Source organism: Tupaia chinensis, unplaced genomic scaffold (genome assembly GCF_000334495.1).
Source record: "Tupaia chinensis unplaced genomic scaffold, TupChi_1.0 Scaffold000007_1, whole genome shotgun sequence".
Taxonomy (NCBI): domain Eukaryota; kingdom Metazoa; phylum Chordata; class Mammalia; order Scandentia; family Tupaiidae; genus Tupaia; species Tupaia belangeri.
The window spans coordinates 2,073,970-2,097,872 of NW_006159436.1; positions in this window are offsets into that span (position 1 = coordinate 2,073,970).

Genomic DNA, 23,903 nt, shown 5'->3' on the forward strand with positions numbered 1-23,903 from the left:
CATTGACCAATGAGTAAACTGCGCATGCAGTAAAAATCGTGTGTGTCAGAATTCAGAAGCCGGGGCATGCAGGTCATGTTCACTGCTCAGCTGCTGGTGTAGAGTTTCTTATGTCAGAGAACCCTTTCATTAGTGCGTTCCTACCTGCTCATTTACCTTCCCCCAAAAGATGAATAAATAATCAAAAAATTAAATAGAGGCAGCCATTAAAAACGCATCCAGTCAAAGTATATAAATTAAAACAACAAAGAAATCGTGTTTGTTTGAAGACTTAAAGGATTAAGATATAATCTGCGAGCTGCCCAAGAAATGAAAATCGAGGGAGTGGAAACATGGAATGAAAAGTAGGTCATGATAGTTATAAGACTTCACCCAGCGAAGAGAAAGTAAGTCAACTTTTCTTTGCACAATCACTTTTGTTTTCACATTTGTCATGTGAGAACAACTGATAATGCCACAAGCAAAGAGGAGTTTTCTGTGGCTTGTCTTGTAATTCACCCATCCTAGACTCACACTCTGTCTACAACAAGCTGGGCATTATCAGCAACCTCCAGGTGTTCAGAACTTAATCCTAGGCCCAGCGTGCTAGCCTACCTGGGCAATGTAGAGAGACCCTGTTTCAAAAACACCTACTCTGTCATAGCCAGCCTAACAAGGTAGGTGTCTTAGAAGATACAGGAAAAAGAAGACACTGTTCTTCCCCCAAGCTTTCCATTCATTTTAACTGTAGAATGAGGTGCCCCTCAGGCTTGATACTCTTTGTTCATCTGAGACAGTCCTAATAGGGTGTTTTTCAAGCCCTTGAAAACAAAAACACATTTTCTCTAACTCCTCACTGTACATGTCTCTGACCCTGATGGAAGAGAAGAGGTCTTTTCCAGCCCTACTACCTGAGGGTTCCCAATTAGCAGGGTAAAGTCTGTAGGAAATTTCAGTTTGATTGAGTAGACTCCCAAGATGGCTGCCTCTCTCCTGGTGAGCAGAGGAGGAGAGCTGTTGGTGCTTTCCTCTCCCGGCACCCTTGGAGGGGGCATCCTACCTATTTATAAGTGTGTGGGCAGCTCTGCAGAAATGAGTAGTTATTCCTCACAGAAGGGTTGGGAGCAATTACTTCTAAGAGAATATACCAGTCTTAGAAAAAAATGAGGCACTCACATGAGAACTGGCCTCTTTGTCTGCTCTCATTTGCTGTTGTGGAGAGCTCCACAGCCACAGTGATGCAGTGGGACAGAGTGACCAGGTACTTGTGATGGGACACCTGCCCTAACTCATTCACTGCACACTTATTAAGCATCTGTCATATGCCTGGCATTACCAGTGCTGGTTTCTCATCGAATCTTTAAGGAACTGATTCCTAAGTATGAAGGGTATGGAGGCAGACATACAACTATACAAGTTACGAGTTCTGTACTATACAAGGGATCCAACCAAGGAACTGAATGGGGACTGAAACTCTTGCTAATCCAGGCATCCCCATATGGGACTATTATCTGCTCAGGAGATTCACCTTCTCCTAACTAAAAAAAAAAAACAAAAAACAAAAAACAAAAAAACCTGGTCTAGTCCAGCAGAGGCCTCGTGCAGGAGATATGGCATGTGGTCAGATGCCAATGATGGCAGTTCCCCATTGTCAACTCCATCCCTAACAGACAATAAGAGAAGGCATGAACCTCTTAATATGTCATTGCCTCAGTATCCTCATCTTTAAAATAAGGACAATAGTGCTTTTCCATGTCTTGAAATAGTCATTGTGAGGAGCATATTTGGCTCATTAGAAGGTTCTCAAAGAATATGTTGACCTTAAATATTAGAATTTATCTCCTTGTTTTGTCCTAAGAGATTACAACTTACTGGCTATGAATCATTCCATGATCAGAAAATAAACCTATTTTGTAGTCTCTGCTGAAGAAAATTAGCAGTTCCTATTTCAACAGCTAAGCAATGGTCATGTTAAGACCTATGTAGGCACTGACTACACAGCTAAATGCCTATTCAGAGACCCAACTGAAATTTCAGGTCGGATCTTCATCAACTGTACTCCAAGTTTTATTTTTAGCTTAATTTATTTATTTCTTCCTTGAGAGATATAAACAGAGTCAGAGTCAGAGACAGAGAGGGACACACCCCAAGTGTTCTCCCCCCACCCCCCTCCAACCCCAGTCTCCACTGGCCCAGGTCACTGGCACGTGCACAAACTTAGGGCCATACCCACGTGGGTCTGATTGTGTTGCCCCTACACCACCACCTGGCCCCACAAGTTTTACATGGAAACAAAAATCATGAACAAGGCTACCAACAAACTTTCAGAAAGGATGGAGAAGAAAGGACTTTCTTTCTTTGAGGGCAGATAGTGTATCTTTCTCTTCCTTGGATTTCAGGGACTGAATGTGGGAATTCAATCACTATCAGTTGGCCTTCGTGCTGAGTGGTCAACAGGTGCTTCCAAGTGCTGGCCCTCCCCCTTCGAGGGAGAGATGTAGATTCAGATAAAGATTAGGAGGGTCCTGAATAATTCATACCAAATAATCCAATTTGGTTAGGTCAGCAGAAAAGGGACTTAAATCCCCATGTTTAGAAATGTTCTTGTGTCTAAACTAAATTCGCACATTTTCTACTCTACTGCTAATGGAGTCAGAAAACATTGCTATGAACTCATCACGTTGGTTCTGCTTTCCCAGACTATGTACAGAGACTAAAAGATTAAAATTTTAAGAAGTTCTAGGGCTAGGCAATGGTATAGTAGAGGCACAGCTGGGTCCACAAGGAATGGGTCCTAGGTTCTTGTCCTGAGATCTCAGAACACACTAAATACGCACACACACACATGCCTGGGGGTTGAACAGACACAAAGACCCTGTTGGGGATGTCTACCCCACTCCCATCTTTCTCTCTCTCATGGAAGAAGTGAATTTAAAAAAAAATTAATGATCTAATCTGACTATTATATTTCTGATTTATAGATGGATTTACCTTTGTAGGTAAAAAATCTCAGTAAACTAATGTTAGTGACGTTAGGCTAATCTATAACTACTCTAAGTACAGCAATTTCTTTTTGTCCAATCTATTTTTCAGTGATAGATTGTATTTTTAGTCTTCTTTTTTTTTGGAGAGGTTTTTTGCTATAGGGCGTATGTGCTCGCTAGACAGACAGAGAGAGACAGAGAGACAGCGAGAAATCACCCCCCAGGGGGTATGGCCACGCCGCAATCCCTTCTCCTCCGTTCTCCTCTTGGGATCTTGGGCATGCATGCACATGTGCCCAGCGTGAGTTTTAAGCCACCAGGTCCAGGACGCGAACCACGGTCGACTACATGGGAGTCCAGCGACATAGCCATTACGCTAACTGCTGGTCCCGTATTTTTAGTCTTGAGAGCCAACTTGCTTATTATCTAACCTCAAGAAAACCTCAAGACTGTAGTCAAGGAAAAGCAAGTCTGTGGTCTCCAGCTCAAGGTCCTACTTCTTTTTTTTTTTTTTTAAAAAAAAAAGAAGTTTTTGCTATAGGGTGCGTGCACTCACCAGAAAGGCAGAGAGAGACAGAAGGTGAGAAATCACCCCCCGGGGGGGATGGCCACGCCGCAATCCCTTCTCTATTCTCCTCTTGGAATCTTGGGCACGCACACACACACGCCCGGCATGAGTTTAAGCCACTGGGTCCTGGACTCGAACCACAGTCGACTACATGAGAGTCCAGCGACATAGCCATTATGTCAACTGCTGGTCCCTTGAAGTCCTACTTCTGGTGGAAGGCAGATCCTCATAAAGTGAAGGCAACCTCTGTCTATTCCTCGTTTTCATTTCCCTCCTGAGTAAAGAAAAGGGTTTGTGGGAGAAGAGTCTCATGAACAATGCCAACCCAGTCTTTAAATGTGTTTTCTCTGGTTTCAGTGGCATCGGCTCCTACAGCACAGAAACTAATACTTTGTCACTTAGTGGCTTTATTCTTCTTCCAAGCAAATGGCTCTTTAGGAATGTATTGACCGCCACCTTGTGGAACAGAAATTTATAAGGATTCTGTTTTCGTCCATTTTTGCTCACACTTGAAGTCTTCTCATTTTTTATCACTTCTCTTTCTCTGGGAAGGAGCCCCTATGCCGATCTTGTCACGGGATCACCTCACACCTGGCGGGGGAAGATCCTGTTTGCTTCATGTCACGTCATTCTCAGGCAAAACAGAGCTAAAATATACTGAGAGCAAAAACTTCCAGTCTCTGGAAAGCTGCTAAACCTCATTGACAGTGCCAGGAATTGAACCATAATCCCAGATAATTATATTTACAAGAAGGGGCCTGCCCGTAATCTCTCCAAAAAATAATGTTATTCACATATGTTTTGTATAGAAATCCACATACATAGGCATAGCCATGTTTGGATTTTGATCTTAGACTAGAAAATTAGCCTGACCTAACAGAAGTGTTTAAAATGACCTGCCCTACAGTATATCACAACACTTGTTTTTAAATGCAGTGCATGATCTGGTTTCTTTTCCACTGCATTTTTCTGTTGTGAAGACATCTCTATAGCTGTATAAATCTCTATAGATTGTTCTAAGGAAAGAGGTAAGAGCGTACCGATTTTCATATAAACGTGTATATCTGTTCTACTTTAAAGTAAACTATCTCATTATGGGAAAGTTTAATTCTGTTAAATATACCAAAATTTTTAAAGGATTTAATTATAAACAATGTCTCCATAGCTTTGTTTTGTGTGTTTGTTTGTTTGTTTGTTTGAGAGGTTTTTCGCTATAGGGCGGTGCGCTCGCCAGACAGACAGAGAGAGATATAGAGACAGAAAGTGAGACATCACCCCCCAGGGGGGATGGTCACGCCGCAATCCCTTCTCCTCCATCCTCCTCTCGGGATCTTGGGCACACACGCACATGCGCCTGGCGTGAGTTTTAAGCCACCGGGTCCGGGACGTGAACCGCGGTCAACTACGTGGGAGTCCAGCGACATAGCCATTACGCTAACTGCTGGTTCCCAACAATGTCTCTGTTTTTTAATACGCAATTTTTTCACTTGGAAGAAGTTAGCTTTTTATACTTCTTCTTGGAATTTAGTATTTCTAGTACCTGAGTTATAAATGCTCTTTTCCCTAGTGTTAGGTAGAAACTCTGTAAGCTCCAGTCTCAGATTTTTAGAATATTACTAAAGATAGGAGACATATTGTGTCAGAAGCCCCAGGAGTGGAAGATGGAACAAAAGAAAAACAAAGAGAAAAGCAGGTTGCAAAAGAAAATGCATTCTTGATGCTAAGTGATAGGTCTTTCTTTTTAAGTCCTTGAAAAGAGAAATAAAAGAGAAGATACATGAGATTTCCCTGAAGAAAAAAAGTGAAGTCAGTCATCAAATATTTATTCAGAGCATTGTGGTGGTTATGGGTATGTTAGCAAATATGTCAGCTCTGCCAGGCTCTGGAAAGAATTGCACTTCCTGGCTCCCAGATGGTTGGAAAGGAATTATGACTAGTTTTGGTTATGAAGAGAACAGAAATGGTATATGTCACTTCCAGGACAGAACACTTGATTGCTAATGCAAGACTGAGAGTTCTCTATTTTCTGTGGGCCAGTGGCCTGCAATTCAAGATGGCGGCTACTCAACCATCCTGGATCTATGAGAGAATGCCATGAGCATGGCCCCATGGCCTATCTGTGCTGGATGTAAAAATGAGAAACAAACCATGACACAAGCCACTAATGTTTGTAGCTATTTGTTACTACAGCATGATGAAGCCAATCCTGATGGAAACATTCCTGCATTAGACAGTATGGGTGTCTCTCTGAAATGTACAGAAGTATGTTGGCCCTGATCTTTATGTTCAGGTAATGAGCATCTAAAGTTTGCAGTGGAAAGGCAGAGAGGATATTATTTAGTGCAAAGAAAACCTCACATTTAAAAACAGTTTCCTGTCTTGGGACCAGCAGTTAGCATAATGGCTATGTCGTTGGACTCCCATGTAGTCGACTGCGGTTCGAGTCCCAGATCCAGTGGCTTAAAACTCACGCCTGGCACATGTGCGTGCATGCCCAAGATCCCGAGAAGAGAATGGAGGAGACGGGATTGCGGCATGGCCATCCCCCTTGGGGGGCGATTTCTTGCTTTCTGTCTCTCTGTCTTTCTGTCTGGCAAGCGCATGCCCCCTATAGCAAAAACCTTTCAAAAAAAAAAAAAAGTTTCCTGTCTTCTCTAAGGAAGATTGGATTCACCTTTCAGATACACTCATACTTTATTTTAGAAAAAACACCAAAATGTGCTCTTTGTTTACACTAATTTAAATCTAGAATAATGCCAATGGTTCTTAGGAGAATAGACTGGGAATCCCTTCTAATTTAAGTCAATTCTTTAGGAAAAGAAGTTAAGCCTTGATTTGGAAATGTTAACTGTACATAGAGTTGAGTCACCCTTTTTATTGCCTGTAGTTGTAGTTTGGTTTTTCTCGTAGGTATGTATCAATAGTATTCTATTATATGAATATATTATGACTAATTTCTCCACTGTATTGTTGCATGTACATACTAAAAACATGTGTTATTTATGTGAAATTCAAATCCAGTTGAGTCTCCAGTACATGTGTTATTTATGTGAAATTCAAATCCAGCTGAGCCTCCAGCATTTTATCTGGCAGCCCTAATCCTTGCCAACACTTAACACTGCATTGCTTGTAGAAGTACTTACTTTATTTCAAAAACAAAAACAAGCGCACTAAAATCACTTGCTGCACTTGTAGAAGTTGCATCTGCACAACAAAAGTGACAGTTTAACAGTTATTCAGTTCATATAAATACTGCAAACAGGGAAATTGATTTATTTGAGAGTACCTCTTTCACAAGGGGAAAAAAATCGCTTTGTGAAATGAACTATGTCTTTCAGCTACTTACATTTATGAAGTCAACTGGAACGTGGCCAAGTCTTCACTTTATTTTTGATGTGTGAGCAGCCTCAGTTGTGTTAATAGTTTGCTTACAAACACAGGAGCTGTGGTTATAATGATGTTTAGTATGCCTACAGAGTCCTTTTATTTTTCAAAGCATACTACAAATTACAAATTAAGCTCTCCAACAGCCCTTCGCCCCAACCCCAGGGAGGAAAAAAAAATCTACTACACTTACTTTAAAGCTGAGGATCCCAAAGTCAAGATATAAAACAACCCACTATACGCCACAGGATCAAGTCCAAATCTAAAACTGAAGATCTTGGCTCCATGTTCCAAATACCAAGCTTGTATCACAAGAAAACCTCAATATTCTACCTCACAAAAACTATTGTTACTCTGCTTTCCCACCTACAAATGGGAAAGAGGCAGGGGCCAGAAAGTGGCGCAGTGGTAAAACATAATGCTCTATGAGACCGACTCACATAAGAAGCTTCCAGGTTCATGTCGAGACCACCCTGAGCACACGAGATGCAACATGTCCCTGATCTAATGCTAGGGGTTAACTGTGACATCAAGACCTTGTTGGGGGTTCCATTTTTCTGTTTCTCTGTCTTTCTGTCTCTCTCTCTCCTCATGGAAATAAATAAATGAACTTTTGGGACCAGCAGTTAGCATTATGGCTATGTCGCTGGAGTCCCATGTGGTCGACCGCAGTTTGATTCCCGGCCCAAGCGGCTTAAACTCACTCCAGGCGTGTGTGCGTGCGTGCCCAAGATCCTGAGAGGAGTATGGAGGAGAAGGGATTGCTGCATGGCCATCCCCCCTGGGGGGTGATTTCTTGCTTTCTGTCTCTCTGTCTCTGTCTTTCTGGCGAGCGCACGTGCCCTATAGCCAAAACCTCTCAAAAAAAAATGAACTTTCTAAAATAAATAATAAGAATGGGAAGGAGGGTTGGGGATTAGGGAATGCTGAATTTTTAACACACTGCTAATCTTTATTCTCATCTGCAAGATTTCAACTTCAATAAAGTTTTGAATTTTTTTTTAACTCTAAAACTGGGTACTCATCAAGAATACAAAGTTCAGATAAATGATAGCCACAAAAAGTCAAAAAAGTACAGAGTTATATAAAACAAGTGAAGTCCAGATGAAATTATAAGATTAAATTCCAAATTATTATTTGCTGAAGATATTTTGAGATAGAATTATTATGCTGCTATCAAGTATGGAAATTACTGAGCTAGTACAATAAAACTGGTCTAAACTGCTCTCTTGACTTTTCTAGCCACAAAATGTTGGCATAAGGGAACATTTGTCCTAAATTGGCTATTGTCCAACCCGGATCCTTAACAAAAGTGAGGCTCTGAGGTTCTGTGGGAAACAGCAGGGATATTTCTGGGGTAAGAATTCAAATATTAATCTGTATTTGTCTTCAAATATTAACCAATGACTTATGAAGCTTTCTTTGACAATCAAAATTTTAAAAAAATAAAAATTGCATTGTTTTCCAGAATAAATTTCCTCTGAATTACTCCCTCAGTTCCTCTAGAAATGTGTAGTTGCTTACACTTAAGAATTGTTTATTATTAGTTAATTTGCTATAGAGCATGTATACTCACAAGAGAGAGAGGGAAACTGAGAAAGCAAGCCACCAGCTCTAAGACTCGAACCACAGTTGGCCATGTAGGAACAATTCTTTTCTATCAAACACAGGCCACTGTGGAGCCGTGGTAACCCCATGCTCTGTGATGTTGAAGAAGCATGAGAAAGTCCCAGGTTCATGTACACACCGAGCATGCACATGTCTGCCCATGATTCTGGCTGGCTGGGACTGGGGAGAACCACAGTGTGAAGACCCTGTTGGGGGTTTATTTTTCTCTCTCTTTCTCTCCTCCTTCTTCAGCTCTCTGAAGAAATAAATAAAATTAAACTTTAGAAAAAAATAGGAAAATTATACCCTAGTCCCAGAACAACCACAAGCAGAGTCATGGACTGGCTCCATGGCCTGGTGGTTGAGACAGTTGGATCCTATATGGCCGACCACATGGGTGGAATACTGGACCCAGCAGCTTGAGAAACACACTAGGCATGTGCACATGCATGCCCGAGACACCAAAAGGAAAGAGAAATGGACAAGGGACTGTGATGTGATCCTTCTCCATGGGGAGTGTTTTCTCCTCTCTCCCCCTCTTTCTATCTCTCTTTGGAAAGCATATGCACCCTGTAGCAAATTTTTTTTAAAAAGTAATAGAAGAAAAGGTCAGTGGGGAAAACAAGGAATCCAGATATACATTTATTTAGCTGTATGCATTCATATAGTCATGTATGCACACATATAGTTGTATTTATATACGTATCTGTTATATATATGTATCTATAGTATATGTGTGTACATGTGCATGCATGTATATTTATATAGAGAGAGAAAGATCCTGGTTAAAATCACCTTATATAATATACATAGTACAAGGCAGACTACAATTAGAAATACTATTTTAATATCTTGTTCCGTTGTTGCACTAATTTCTTCAAAACATCTACTACTGGAATGATTAGATTCTCCAGGTGAATCAACTGCTGAATATTCCTGGAGGGGAGAAAGATGCTGCAAAAATATACTATAACGAAATTCCATAAGCCATCAACATGTCAGCATATGTCTACTTGAAATGAAAGGAGAAACTAACTTCTTAGACCACTCCCAACTCCAAAACGCTATTCACACAACCTAGTGATTCAATCAACGCTGTTCTGTAACTCAGCCCACTGTCCTTCTCACAACCCCTCCAAACCCAGTCTGTACCACTTTTCTCTGGTAATACTGTCAAGCTCCCCATATCTTTCCCATCAACCTCTTTGCTAACTCTGAAGACAAATTTACAGACTCTAAGATCAGGCTGCTAACCGCCATGGACAAAGAGGAAGATTAACATCAACAACAACCACAAAAACTAGGGAATGGTTGACGTTCTTACAGCCCGACTATCCCTCATAGAGGGGGCAAATGGAAGCTTTAGTGCATTGGAGCTTCCAGTTTTCAGCCTTGAGGGTAAGATGCTACAAACCTTTGGTGAGCCATATAATGAGTCATCTATACTGAGGCAGTTTAGACTGTAAAAGAAAAAGGTGAAAAAATAATGTTCTGGGACAGAGACATAAACATGAGCTTTCCGATCTGAGTGGAGTGGTCACCTTCCCTTCCCTCCTACCTCTGATAAAGTCATTGCAGATAGGTGGCTTTCTTTCTTCATAGGCCATACATAAGTCTAGGCGTTATTCATTTCTGTTGGCTGGCCAGTTTGGTTCTTTGGTTTCTACTGAGGTTTAGGTTAGGCTGGTCAATGTTCTAAGGAACATTTCTTTACAGATCAGATATTTTCCAAAGAGAAATCTTTCCTAGGTTTCTAAATCTTCCACATGGTTTAAGATTAAAATAGTGCAGAACAAGTAGTGAACCTTCTCAGTGTTTTTAAGTTAGCCTATAGCATCCCCAAATCATCTGAATATTCATGAGTCTTTTGTACATATGGAAACTTTCTTCCCAATGAAAAAGAGAAAATGAAGTCAAGTCCTTAAAGAGCCATCTTTATCAGTGCAAGTAGTTTAACAAACTAATAATAATTCATTGCCATACCCAACACAAAGACTCGTGTATGAGAAATTTGATTCCAATGTCCTCATCGGGTTATTATGCAAAACCACATAATTACCAAATCTTAGAATGATGTTAGTGTTTCCTTATTGGTCTTTACCTCTTAGTATAGAGAATTATCATTGCTTTCAATCTTCCACTCTTGACTATCACTATATTTATTAAAGAATTTAAGCCTAAACTATTAACTCTGGCTCTGGAATATTTGTGTGAGCAATAGGAAGTAGAAACACACTTTATGTGTCTGTTTGTTTTAAGTTTTTGCCACAGGGTGAGTGTGCTCACCCAAGAGAGACACAGAGAGGAAAAGTAAGAAATCACCCCCCAGGGTAAATGGCCATGTCACAATCCTTTCTCCTCCATTCTCCTAGGATTTGAGGATGCTCTTGGCATGATTTTCAAGTCTCTTGGTCTGGGACTCGAACCATGGTCAGTCATGTGAGAGTCCAGTGCCTTAACTACTATACCACCTACTGGACCCAGGCTTTATGTTTTAACACACCTCAGTTTGATATGAAGCATGATGCCCACCACACTCAGCAAGCTCATTTCCTGAGCCTTACTGTACCTTGAACTTTAATCCCCTCAAAAACGAAAGGTGCTGATTTTACATTTCTGTTTTTAGATATCTTAAAATGAATATCAGATGGAGCATCTATCCCTGATGACCTCTGACATCAAGTTACTGTTGCTTTATGCAGCATGTGAAGCTCATCAAAATTTCAAAGGACCCTAGTAGTTACATTAAATTGAAAATTTTTGATTGAGAGGTTTGAATAGGAAATGTTTAATCCTTTCAAAAGAATAATACTTTAGACTCTTTTTGAACTATCAATGTGAAACACCATGAATATTTCACTTACATATTCACCACTCATTAAATGGATCAAACTGGGGCCAGCAGGTGGCATAGTGGTTGTATCACTGGACTCCCACATGACTGCAGCTTAAATCCAGGACTAGGGACTTGAAAATCACACCAGGTGCATGTATGTGCCCAAGATCCCAGGAGAAGAATGGAAGAGAAGTGAGTGCAGTGTGTGTCTCTCTGACTCTGGTGAGCACACATGCCCTATGGCAAAAACCTCAAAAAAAATGGATCGACCTAATCACTATTCCATATTAACTTATAGCAAAAGATTTCCAAACAATAAAAACTAATTTCCTCACTTAATACTATTATCTTCCTTGTTGTGTCTTGTTAAGTTGTACACATGCAGGGCCAGCAGGTGATGTCAAAGTTAAGATGCTGAATTCCACATGGCCAACTTCTCAGTTCAAGTTCTGGATGTTCTGGATCTAGTGGCTTGAAAATCATGCCTGGAACTTGGGCATGTGCATGCCCAAAATCCCAACAGGGGACTAGAAGAAGGGATAGTGGAGCAGCCATCCCTCCTGAAGGGTCATTTTTCTCTCTCTCTCTTTCTCTCTCTCTCTCTCTCTCTCTCTCCCTCCCTCTCTATCTCTCTCCAGTGAGCACATGCACGCTATAACAAAAGCCTTTAAAAAAAAAAACCTATGAAACTATTAAAAAAAAAAACCCTACACACAGCTTCCTTTATATTTCTCCTCCAGTTGTTAGGGAATTCCCATTTCTCTCCAAACACATAAAAAATTTAAAAAATACCTTTTCATTTTATTTTAAATAAAATGGATACCTTGCTTTACAACTTACAAATCATTGTTTATGTGAATTTTCTCCATTGAAGATAGTTGTTTGTAAAGGTCAAAACCAGTTGAATATTGGCAATTTCATTTGGTTCCATATAATGTTATCTCATTTGGTCCTCACAATGACCTGTATATCGGATATTATTATTATTCCTGTTTTACAAATGATAAAACTGAGATTCAGAAAGGTTAAATAACTGGCATGAAACCATTCAGTAAACAACTGGCCAATACTTTGGGCCCCAATCTTCTAACTCTGAATCCCATTTTTTTCCCATCATACTATGTTGAACTCAATATATAAATCGGAACTTTTGCAGTATCTTGTAAACAATGAATCCAAACAATCTCTTTTCCCTGTACCCAATGAGGAATTGGAAGGAAAACATTCAAGCCCAAGAGTTTCTGAGATCACCTATATTTAAGGTCTGGAAAGCAAATCATGAGGACAAGGGAAAAAGGAGCGGATGGAATATAAAGGGTGCTATTGTCCTTGCGCCTGGCTGGGCCATCAGTTCCCCCTGAATTAGGGAGTTAGAGCAAGGAACAACGTGGCTTCCCAGACTGTCTGCCTGTATTTTAATTTAAAATGTTTCTATTTTTCAAAAATGGATTTTTTTTTCTAACTGATGTAAAATGAGGGTCGGCGCTTTTTAGGAAAGGGAAAAAAAGCTAGTATCCTCTAACCCATAGCTTGGATCAAGCCACTGTGAAGTGTGGTTTGTTCTGTTTTGTTTGCTACAGGGTTCCTGCGCTTTTTGAAGAGAGACAAAGAGACAGAAGGAAAGTTGAGAAAGCACTCTTTTGGGGGGCGAGGTTGGGGAGTGCCACACCACAATACCTTCTCCTCCATTTCTTCTTTCAGGATTTCGGACACACACACACACACACACACACACACACACACGATGTCCCCGGCATGTTTTTCAGGCTGTCAGCTCCAGGACTCAAACCTCAAAATCACCATTGTGGGAATCCAACACCTTAACCACCATGCCACCAGCTAGCCTGCCACTGTGAGTTTTATTCAAAAGAAATTCTCACAGATCTTGACCAAGGTCACTAGTCCTATCAGCTCTGATGGCTGTGAGCAGTAACAACACTGATATGCTAGGAAAGAGGCCTGCCTGCTTATGCAGGCTGCATCCCAAGAATTAGGATTCACAATAGCAACATGCGTGTAAAACCTATTCAGGAGTTGGAATATAATGAGTCTGAATCAATCTGGTATCTTCCTCACATCTTCTCCAAAGTATCCCTCTTTTTCATTGAAATCCAGGATTACACAGGAAAAGAAAAGAAAGCTGAAAGAGATCTTGTCTCTCCTAACGGAAGACATTCTTTACTGCCCTGTAATTTTATGAATAACGTGCTGTATTCCATTAAGACATCCTTGCGCTGAAGAAATGTACAAAGGGAATAGAACCTTTCTCATCTGGCCAGCACGTCTCTGAAATGCAAGGTGAGACTGTTCCCTGGGAGATGAAATATATTTATGATCCCCAGGTTATAGGTGAATAAAGAAACATAGAAAAGATTTAAAGTCTCTTTGTAAAATAAATGGGTAAAGTATGCTTTATCTTGGGAAAGGATAGTGGAGTGGCCATTCCTTCTGAAGAGTCATTTCTCTCTCTCTCTCTCTCTCTCTCTCTCTCTGTCTCTCCCTCTCTCTCCAGTGAACACATGCATCCTATAACAAAAGCTATTAAAAAAAAAAACTATGAAACTATTAAAAAAAAAAAAAAACCTATACACAGCTTCCTGTACATTTCTCCTCTAGTTGTTAGGGAAGTATATACACATACTGGAACTTTCCAAGATTGTTAGGTAATAGACTCACGATACAGAAGATAAGAGTGCTGTTGTATCTGAAGGGGAGCAGCCGTGAGCACGGTGGGTTCTATAATATTTCCAGTTTTCCCCCCCTATAGGGCATGTGTGCTCACTGGGGAGGATGGGGAGAGAAAGTGTGAAAGCAGTCCCTGGAAGATGACCACACCACAGTCCCCTCTCCTCCATTCTTCTCTAAAGATTTTTTGGCACGCACACACACACTCCTGACACGTTTCATGCCACCAGGTTGGGACTTGAACTGCATGGTTGGCCATAAGGGATCTAGCCACCTCAGCTACCTTGTCACCTGACTCACCCAGCCAATTTTCTTTATTATTTTTTTAAGAGAGATTTTTGCTATAGGGCATGTACCCTCTCTGTCTCTCGGCAAAGAGACAGAAAACTAGAAATCACCGCCCCAGCGAGGAGGAGGAGGGATAGCCACACTGCAATCCCTTCTGCTCCATTGTCCTCCTGGGATTTGGGGCATGCATGTACACACACCAAGTGTGAGTTTCAAGCCGCCAGGTCCAGGACTTGAACCACAGTCAGTCACTTGAAAGACCACGACATAACCATTATGCCATCTGCTGGTCCTCTCATTTTCATCTTTAAGGATATGCTCAACCTGATTGTTCTAATATCTGGGTGTGTTTCTTTTCCAGCCTGGAGCCTGGGGATAAGTACCCAATGTTTATGGTCTGATAACGTAGCCCTTCCAGTGGAGCCCATTGTCCCATTTCTTATTTATAGCACTAGCAATTCATCTGAGTTGTCTTTTTTTAAGGCATAGAGAAACCAGGTTCTAAAGATTTCTCCCTTTTTCCTGCCATTTAAGAAGAAACGGGAAACATTTTTGCTGTCATCATAACGTTCTTTTTTTGCAATTATATTTTCTGATGAATCTGCTAAGCTTCAGTCAGTTTGAGCTCTGAGGTATCTGAATGGCAGGAAGTGATTTACTAAGATGTATCCCCAGAGAGCAAAGATTGGAACACAATAGTGATTTTGTTAATAATACGAAAAGAGATTTTCTATGTATAAATCACATTGGCATATGTTTCTAGGTTAAATATCCATAAGGTTCAAATTTAGACCATAAAGAAAAAAATTATGCTTAACAATCTTATATCGTAGATTTGATATAAAACTAGAGAGTTTTATCAACGAGATCATTTATCTCTATGGGGAAAAAAGTAGCAGAATGAGTTGACTAAACCCAAAATATTCTCGTGGCAAATTGCTAAAAAGTTGGGGTTTTTTTTTTTCAACTTTGAAAAAAAAAAAAAGCATAAAATTTCTCCCATAAAACTCAAGTTTTAGATTCATGCTCATTTGTAGTGAGTTTTACATTTAATCGCACATTTCTAATTAGATGCTTTACCAAAGTCTCCCTCTAGCCAAATGTCTGTAAATAATCAATTTCTTGCTTTTTTGGTCAAAAAAATGTAGGAAAGAAAAATAGTGTCTGCCATCTAGATGTCTTCAAATTATTTTCTAAAAGTGTTCAAGCACTTCTGAAGTTAAAGGATTTCTTTTTTTAAGATTTTTTTTATGAGTGCTCATCAGAGAGAGAGAGACAGAGACAGAAAAGGGAAGTAAGAAGTCACACACGCACCCCCAAAGGAATGGCCATGCTCCAATCCCTTCTCTAGTCTCCTTTCACGATTTTGGGCATGCACGCATATTTGCCTGGCACGATTTTCAAGCCACTAGGTCCAGGACTTCAACGGCAGTCACCCACCATGCCAAATGCTGGCCCCAGTTAAGGGATCTTCATTCATTCATTTATTTATTTAGAAATGTACACCTGGAGACTGCTAAATCTCAGAGACTAGTAAGGGCCAACCTGCCCTTAGGGAATTCCCAGTCTTCTGGAGGAAAATGGCATGTGAGCACTTAGAATATAATGTGTAAATGCTGTCTCCAGGACCAACGACGCCATGAACATCTCCAGGCATAACTGTTCTCCTCGCTTCGGGGATAAAGACATTGACGATGACATCAAGATACATGGGGCACAAGAAATCATAAGCACTTTATGAGAACTATAGTAAGCCAGTTTTCCCAGTTCAGAGAGGTGCTAAGTGTTCCATTTTACAGATAACTAATACTGAGGTTCTGAATTTTTAAATCATGTAGCTATCTATTAGGTAGGAAAGCTAATGCCCCATTAGTTCAATCACACTCCATGCCAATTTATCTAAGCCCTGTTTTCTTGCTCATTATAGATTAAACCAACCTCCATTAGTTCTTGTCATACTACAAACTAATATTGTTGCAGTAAGGCAAACATCTAGAGAATTCTGAAGAGAATTTGCTTTGGGAACATTATAGTTCTTTATCTAATCATAACCTGACTTATAATAGGTTTATATAGAATTTTAGGACTTAAGGCTACATTTTAATGTGAGAGCTAAAAGTAAAAACTTCCCAACTTTGTGAACTGCCTAAGACATTTCTTACCTTATTTTAGAGTAGCTAACTTGTACATCCCAACATATCTGAAACTCCTGGAGTGATTTGTGCTCATGTGAAATTACTGCAGTGGAGACCATCAGAGGTAGCAGCAGAAGTTTAGAAATAAGCTGGTTAGATGTTTAGCTAATTGAATTAGCCATCTAGTTCATTACAGTTAATTCACAGGTTATAATACTGAAGAAAAGCTTTCCTCAGTGGGTCTCCTACCAGTCAATTCCACACTAAATCAACTTTATAGGCAAACTAGAGTCTATCATGTCATCCTTGGTATTCAGTCACAGAAAAATGTGGTATCCATCTGACTAGACTGGACTAATGGAGGTTTTCTCCCCTGCCTACATTCCAGGGTGTCTGTTATGTCTTGGAGACTTAACTTCAACTCACCTGCATGACAGTCAGCAAGCAGAAGATTTAGCTTCTATCTTGAGTGGCCTTTCATGGGACACTTACAAATGGGTCATTTTATTCTTTTTATTATTGCTACACAATGTCCTGAAAAGAAGAGTCATCATTTTTTAAACAATTACACATAGTAATTTCCTCACTCTGCTCTAAAGCAGAAAACACATGTACCTGTGGCAGCTCACAAACTATGTGTTTCCTGATTGTGCTTATTTTTAAGACAATATGCTCCATTTTTTATGTGCCAAATATGGCCAAATTAAACTTCCTTTGTTGGGCTGCCCCATAACCTAATGGTTAAGGGACCCAGACCCCACGTGGCCACCCATGCCTGGAAAATTCTTCAGATGTGTGTGCATGTGTGCCCAAAATCCCAACAGGAAGGAGAAATGGAGAAGAGATTCCAGCATGACCACAACTCATTGGAGTGTTTTTTCTCTCTCTTCTTCTCTCTCTCTCTCTATCTCTCTCTCTCTCTCTCTCTCTCTCTCTTTCTACACACATCCTCTAGCAATTGGGGGGAAAAGCTCCTTTGTTTTGGCTATTGGAAATAATAATAGATGACAGAAAAAAATTACTTCAATTGGTTTCATCCCATAAAACGTGTAATGAAAGTCTTCTCTTATTCCTATTGGGATAAAGGATATTAGTATTTCTATTATTAAGTATTTACCTTTTAGTACATTTTCATGAAGAAAAACAGATCTCATACTCCTCCTCCTTCTTTTCTTCTTCTTCAGGTTTTTGCCATAGGGCATGTGCACTTGCCAGAGAGAGATAGTGAAAGAGAAAATGAGAAGGAATCCCACCCACCACCCCACCCGCCAAGGGGATGGCCATGCTGCAGTCCCTTCTCCTTCATTCTCCTCCTGAACGCCCACACTTCTGTCCATCTACGTTAATATTAGAATTCTCAGAGGTTGCTTGTTCATTTTTGTAATTGAGTCTTTAGGTTTACAGGGATGGAAGGACATAAGGATGATTCTGATTAGAAACTGGGTGGATGATCCATTGATTAAAATGGAGATTCGAGAAGGATCATTTTGAGGGGAAGATGAGAATCAGAAGCATGAGAGAAAGATCTACTTTGGACCCTCAGATATGTGAGTTTTTCTAATAAAGGGAACTAAACAGACTCTACGACTGTTATCCAAAAAAATAAAATAAAAAAAGCCTGTTCTTGCCTATGTAAATGGAGCAAAGATCTGTTTTTTTCTGATCGAAGTGTTGAACTCAGCATTCCGAAATGCTGAGTTCTTAGTTGACATATTTGCATCCTACATGGATGGTATGGAGTCATATGTGTGTTGTCACACTAACTCACTTATAACACTCAAGCACATCTCAAGCACATCAGGTGTACCTGGGCAGGTCTGAGTACAGACACTATTTCCACAAGGGACCAACAAGCCACCAGGGAAACACCCAGGGTTACTTGATATAAGGCCCATTCCAGAATAACAAGCCAAGGTATGAAAGTTATTTTCTAACTAAAACCTGTGCCTATTTATCCTGCCAGCTCTCTGGGACACATGCCCCATGTCCTCAACTGACACAGGTTCATTAAAAGGAAATCCTGATATCTCCACGGGTCTTGGAGCGCACAAATTGGAGACACACTGGGGCAATGGCTTTTCCAGAACAACCATGGCAGAGGTGAACGCTGTGAAGAAGAGTCTGTCGTTTTGGTGTGAGCTCATCAGAGGCTACAGCTCCTTCAGTGAGCAGCTCTGTTGGCAGTGGTGCCTAGATAGCTAGTGTCATCAGGTGCTGATGCTCCCAGCAGACCCAGAGCCTCAATAGCGAGTGTCAGACCCACCAGGAGACTAGCCCCTTACCCTATTGTCAGCAAAAATGGACCACATCGCAGTCCCATGTGAATCACGCCCAGAAAGGTACACATAGCAGACACCCGTAAGTACTCAAGAAGCACATATGAAATTATTCAATGTAGAAAGAATTTCACAATCTACACTTCACAGAGTTAATAGACACAAATCCAGAGAAATACTATTTTGTAGCATATTTTCATCTCAGTTTCCCCTCTAGCCCAGTGTGACTTCAGAAATGCAATACTATAAAATAGGTAAACACACAAAAAGAAAGCAAAAAGATAAGCGTATAACGCCCCCTCCCATATCCTCATGCGAAGAAATGTCCCTGTTCGAGTACTCGTATAATGTAGACATTACCGAATTATTTTCCTAAGAAAAAGAAAAGTATTAAAAATTATGTTTTCACTCCCAGGTAATGAAATGCTTACAGCAATTGTTCTTCTCTTAACCTCGCTTGTAAAGATATGGTCTCTTTTGCTTCAAAACCAGAAAGAAGAATGTAAGCAGTCCTGCTTTCTAATATTCACAGTGATCAGAAAAGAAAGTTCCCTTGAAAAGTTTAAAGTAAACTTGAGACACAATAGCAGGCACTGTTCTCACAGGTAATTGGGGGACCTGGATGGTGCCCAGGTTTGAATCACACAGAAGTAATTATTCCCTTCCCTTCACAGATAGCTTGAGAAAATCATTCCCTGACACTCATGAACTTTTCCCACTGTAGCATGAGAAACACAAGAATGTAGCTTAGTCTGCCTTGCCCAGAGGAAGATCTGTTTCCTAAAAGTGAGTGCATTTATTTAAGCCTGTTTCCAAAAAAAAAAAAAAAAGAAGAAGAAATAGTTAAAAGTCTAGCTCAAGAGTTGCTTTTGGAGGGTGAGTAGGAGGAATTTTATCAGATTACTGAGAAAGTCATGGTGAGTATCTGCCAAAGAAGCCTGTTTCCATCCTTTCAAAAAAAAAAAAAGAAAGAAAGAAAAGAAAAGAAAAGAAAAAAAAGAAAGAAAGAAAGAAAAGAAGAGAAAAGAAAAAAAAACTCATGCTGATTTTGCATCAAGTCAAATTAGTCAAGATGAAATGCAGTGGTTTGGCATTTCTAGAAATTTAATTCTCAGGTTTTGAAAAATCTAGAGAAAACAAGAAATCTTACTGTTACAGCGGTGTAAATCAGCATGCTGGCAGCAACCCAATTGTAAGAAAAGCGCCTTCGCAGACAGAAAGGAACGTTTAGAAAGAGAAAGGTCTCTGTAAAACAGCCATTTCAAATAACTTTGGAGGTACTCTCGAACATGGAGAGAAAAATGAAACTTAGTCCTCGAGCCCAATAACCAGAACGAGGAAGCTATGCCCAAAGACCTGAAAGTCCTAGCTGGTTTTCATCCTTTGCTTCGTTCTACTGAAATGTCTGGAAGAAGAAGGTCCCCAAATCCTCTGACTGAGATTTTGAAACAGAATCAGAACTTCAGGGCATAACATCAAAGATAAAAATCTGAAGCAAAAGAGAATCAGTAAAGAGGAAGTAAGGTCAGGAACAGAAATGGTGAAAAACAGTCCATTAAGTCAAGATCAGGAACACTCCAAGTCAGAAAAAAAATGTAAAAAGGCATAAAATCGCCGGAGTTCAAATTCATGCACTAAAAGGAGACAAGTTCAGGGAGACCAAAGGGCACCTTGACAGAGTTTCTTGACTTTGCCAAGAGACCTGTAATGATAGAGCAGAGTAGATGTATCCCCTTGAAGATTCTAGAGGCATGGCGGGAAATAGCTGGGCACCCAGGCAGCACTTATAAATATCATATCTCTCTTTTATTTATTTACTTATTTATTTATTTATTTATTGGAGAGGTTTTTGCTGTAGGGTGCGTGCGCTCACCAGAAAGACAGAGAGAGACAGAGAGATAGAAAGCAAGAAATCACCCCCCTCCCCCAGGGGGAATGGCCACGTCGCAATCCCTTCTCCTTCATTCTCCTCTTGGGATCTTGGGCATGCACGCACACGTGTCGGGCATGAGTTTAAGCCACCGGGTCTGGGACTCGAAGAGTGGTCGGCTACATGGGAGTTCAGCAACATAGCCATTACACTAACTGCTGGTCCCTAAATATCATATATCTTAAACATTAATTTTTAGAAGTTGCATTTTTACTCCACATGATGTCCACTTATGAGGTTTATCAAACTGAATATAGATATAATAACTTGGAAGAGTCAGAACTAAGTTGCCCATAACTAATAATCAGTCTGTGGGACATTAACATGAATTAGCTGTTCATTCTCTTTCTGTACCTCTTCACAAGGACTCAAACTCACTGCAAAATAATCCAATTGCTACCAAAAAAAAATGGTAGTTTCTTGTCATATCAAGAAAAGAAAAAGTTCTGTAAATATGGGTCAATATCCCTGACGAATACATGCAAAAGTCCTTAACAAAATACTAACAAACCAAATTCAACAGCACATTAAAAAGATAATTCACTACAATCAAGTGGAATTCAACACAGGGTTGAACCAGGATGGTTCAATATAGTGAATCGATAAATGTGATTTCCCACATTAGAAAAATAAAGGACAAAACCCATCTGATTATCTCTGTAGATGAAGAGAAAGCATTTAACAAAATTCAACATCCATCATGTTAAAAACTCTGACAAAATAGGTAGAGAAGAAATGTACTTCAATTTGATTAAGGCCATAAACATGACAAGTCTAACTAACATCATACGTAGTGGCTAAAAGCTTTTCCTCTAAGTCAGGAACAAGACAAGGAAGCTCACTCTTGCCACGCTCCTAGACAGAGCATCAGGGAGTACAGAGAAATAAAAGGCATCAGTATAGGAAAGAAAGAATTCAAAGTGGCTCTATCTGCTGAGGATATGACCTTATAAATAGAAAACCCTAAAGACTCCACAAAAATACTATTAGAACTGCTAAACAAATTCAGAGAAGTTGGAGGTCACCAAATTAATATTAAAAAGTAGTGTTTCTATACACAAACAACTATCCAAAAAAGAAATTAAGTAGACAATCGCATTTATGATAAAATCAAAAAAATGTTTTTGGAGTAAATTTAACCAAGGAGGAAAAATCTGTACATTGAAAGCTACAGAATATTAATGAAATAAATAAACAAATAAATAAGAATCTATCCAAATGCTATAGAGTGGAAGAATTAAAGCTATTAAAATGTCTGTACTATCCAAGGCAATCTTCAGCTGCAATTCCTGTCAAAATTTCAATGTCATTTTATAAAGAAATAGAAAAAAAATTATATAAAACCAGAAAAGACCCCAAATAACCAAAGCAATATTGAATAGAAAGAACAAAGCTGGAGACATCACATCTTGCTGTTTTTGAAATATATTACAAATCTATTATAATCAAAATAGCATGTTACCGGCATAAAAACAGACACAGTGACCAATGGAACAGGATAGAATGCCTAGAAATAAGCCCAAGTATTATGGTCACCTGATATTTGACAAAGGTGCCAAGAACACACAAGCGGACGGGATAATATTTCAATAAATGGTGTTGGTACAATTAGATATTCACAAACAGAAAAATGGCCTCTTGTCATTGATTTCTAGTCTCAACATCATCAGACTAGAAAAGATAATATGATCTCAGAAAAGATACTCAATATGATCTCAAACTTCTTAAATTTGTTAAGACGTGCTTTGTGGCCTAACATAGGATCTATCCTAGAGAAGGTCTGTGTACACTTGGGAAGCATGTGTATTCCATTGATGGAGGTGGAACGTTCTGTAAATATCTGTAGTTTGAGTGCAATGTTTTCTTACTGATTTTGTGTCTAGATAAGCTGTCTGATGTTGAAAGGGGGCTAGTGAAGTTGCCTACTATCTGTTTGTTGGAAAAGTCATGACACATTTTTACACAGAAAAAAAAAATCATGACTATGTCAACAACCTATCAATATATTACAGTCTATCTCTCCCTTCAGATCTATATTTATGTATTTAAGTGCTTTGAAGTTGCATATATATTTATAGTCATTAAAACTTCTTATCATTATATAATGACCTTTGTTATCCCTTTTTACAGATTTTATACTTAAAGTCTCTTTTGTCTGGCACAAGTATAGCTATCCCTGTTCTCTTTCAGCTTCCATTTGTGTGGGGCGTCTTTTACCATCACATCACTTCCAACCTATGTGTGTCCTTAGAGCAAAGTGAATTTCCTGTAGGCAACATAGAGTTGGGTGGATTTTTTAATCTTTTTTTTTTTTTTTTTTTTTTTAGAGATTTTTGCTATAGGGTGCATATGCTCATTGGAGAAACAGAAACAGAAAGTAAGAAATCTTCCCTCGGGGGGATGCGCGCGCACACACACACACTCACACCCGGTGTGAGTTTTAACCCCTGGGGTCCAGGACTCGAACTGCAATTGACTACATGGGAGTCCAGCGATGTTAACCATTATGCCATCTGCTGGTCTCCTTCCTTAAGAGATTTTTTTTTTTTTTTTTTTGCTATAGGGCACATGTGCTTTCCAGAGAGACAGACAGAGATAGAAAATGAGAAGTCATCTTCCAGCGGGGATGGCCATGCTAAAATCCCTTCTCCTCCATTCTCCTCTCAGAATTTTGGGGACATACACACACACACACACACACACACACACACACACGCATCCAGCAAGAGGTTTAAGCTGCCAGGTCTGGGACTTGAACCATGGCCGATTACATGGCAGTCCAGTGAAATAACCATTACACCATCTGATGGTCCTGGTCCCCTGCTTTTTTAATTCATTCAGCCACTCAGTGTCTTTTGATTGGAGAATTTAGTCCACTTACATTCAGAGTAATTTTTTTTTCTGTATAATATTGGGGTTTTTTTCCAATTTTATTTATTTAGTTATTTATATTCATTCACTGTGCATCAATACAGTATACAAAATAAGATTTTCTATCCAGAATACACTGTATATTGGCTTAGTCAAGGATATTACCATACAGGTTATCATCAACTATTTTCCATTTCTTGTTTCTTATGTATTTTGCTTCTCTCTTTTTTTTTTTTTTCCCCTTGATTCCCTGCCTCTCCCCCTCTGCCCTTTCCCACCCTCTTCCCATACAGTCTCTGTTGTTTTCCATACCTTTTTTTCACATTCTTTTGATTCACTAAAGATCTTAATTAATCTAA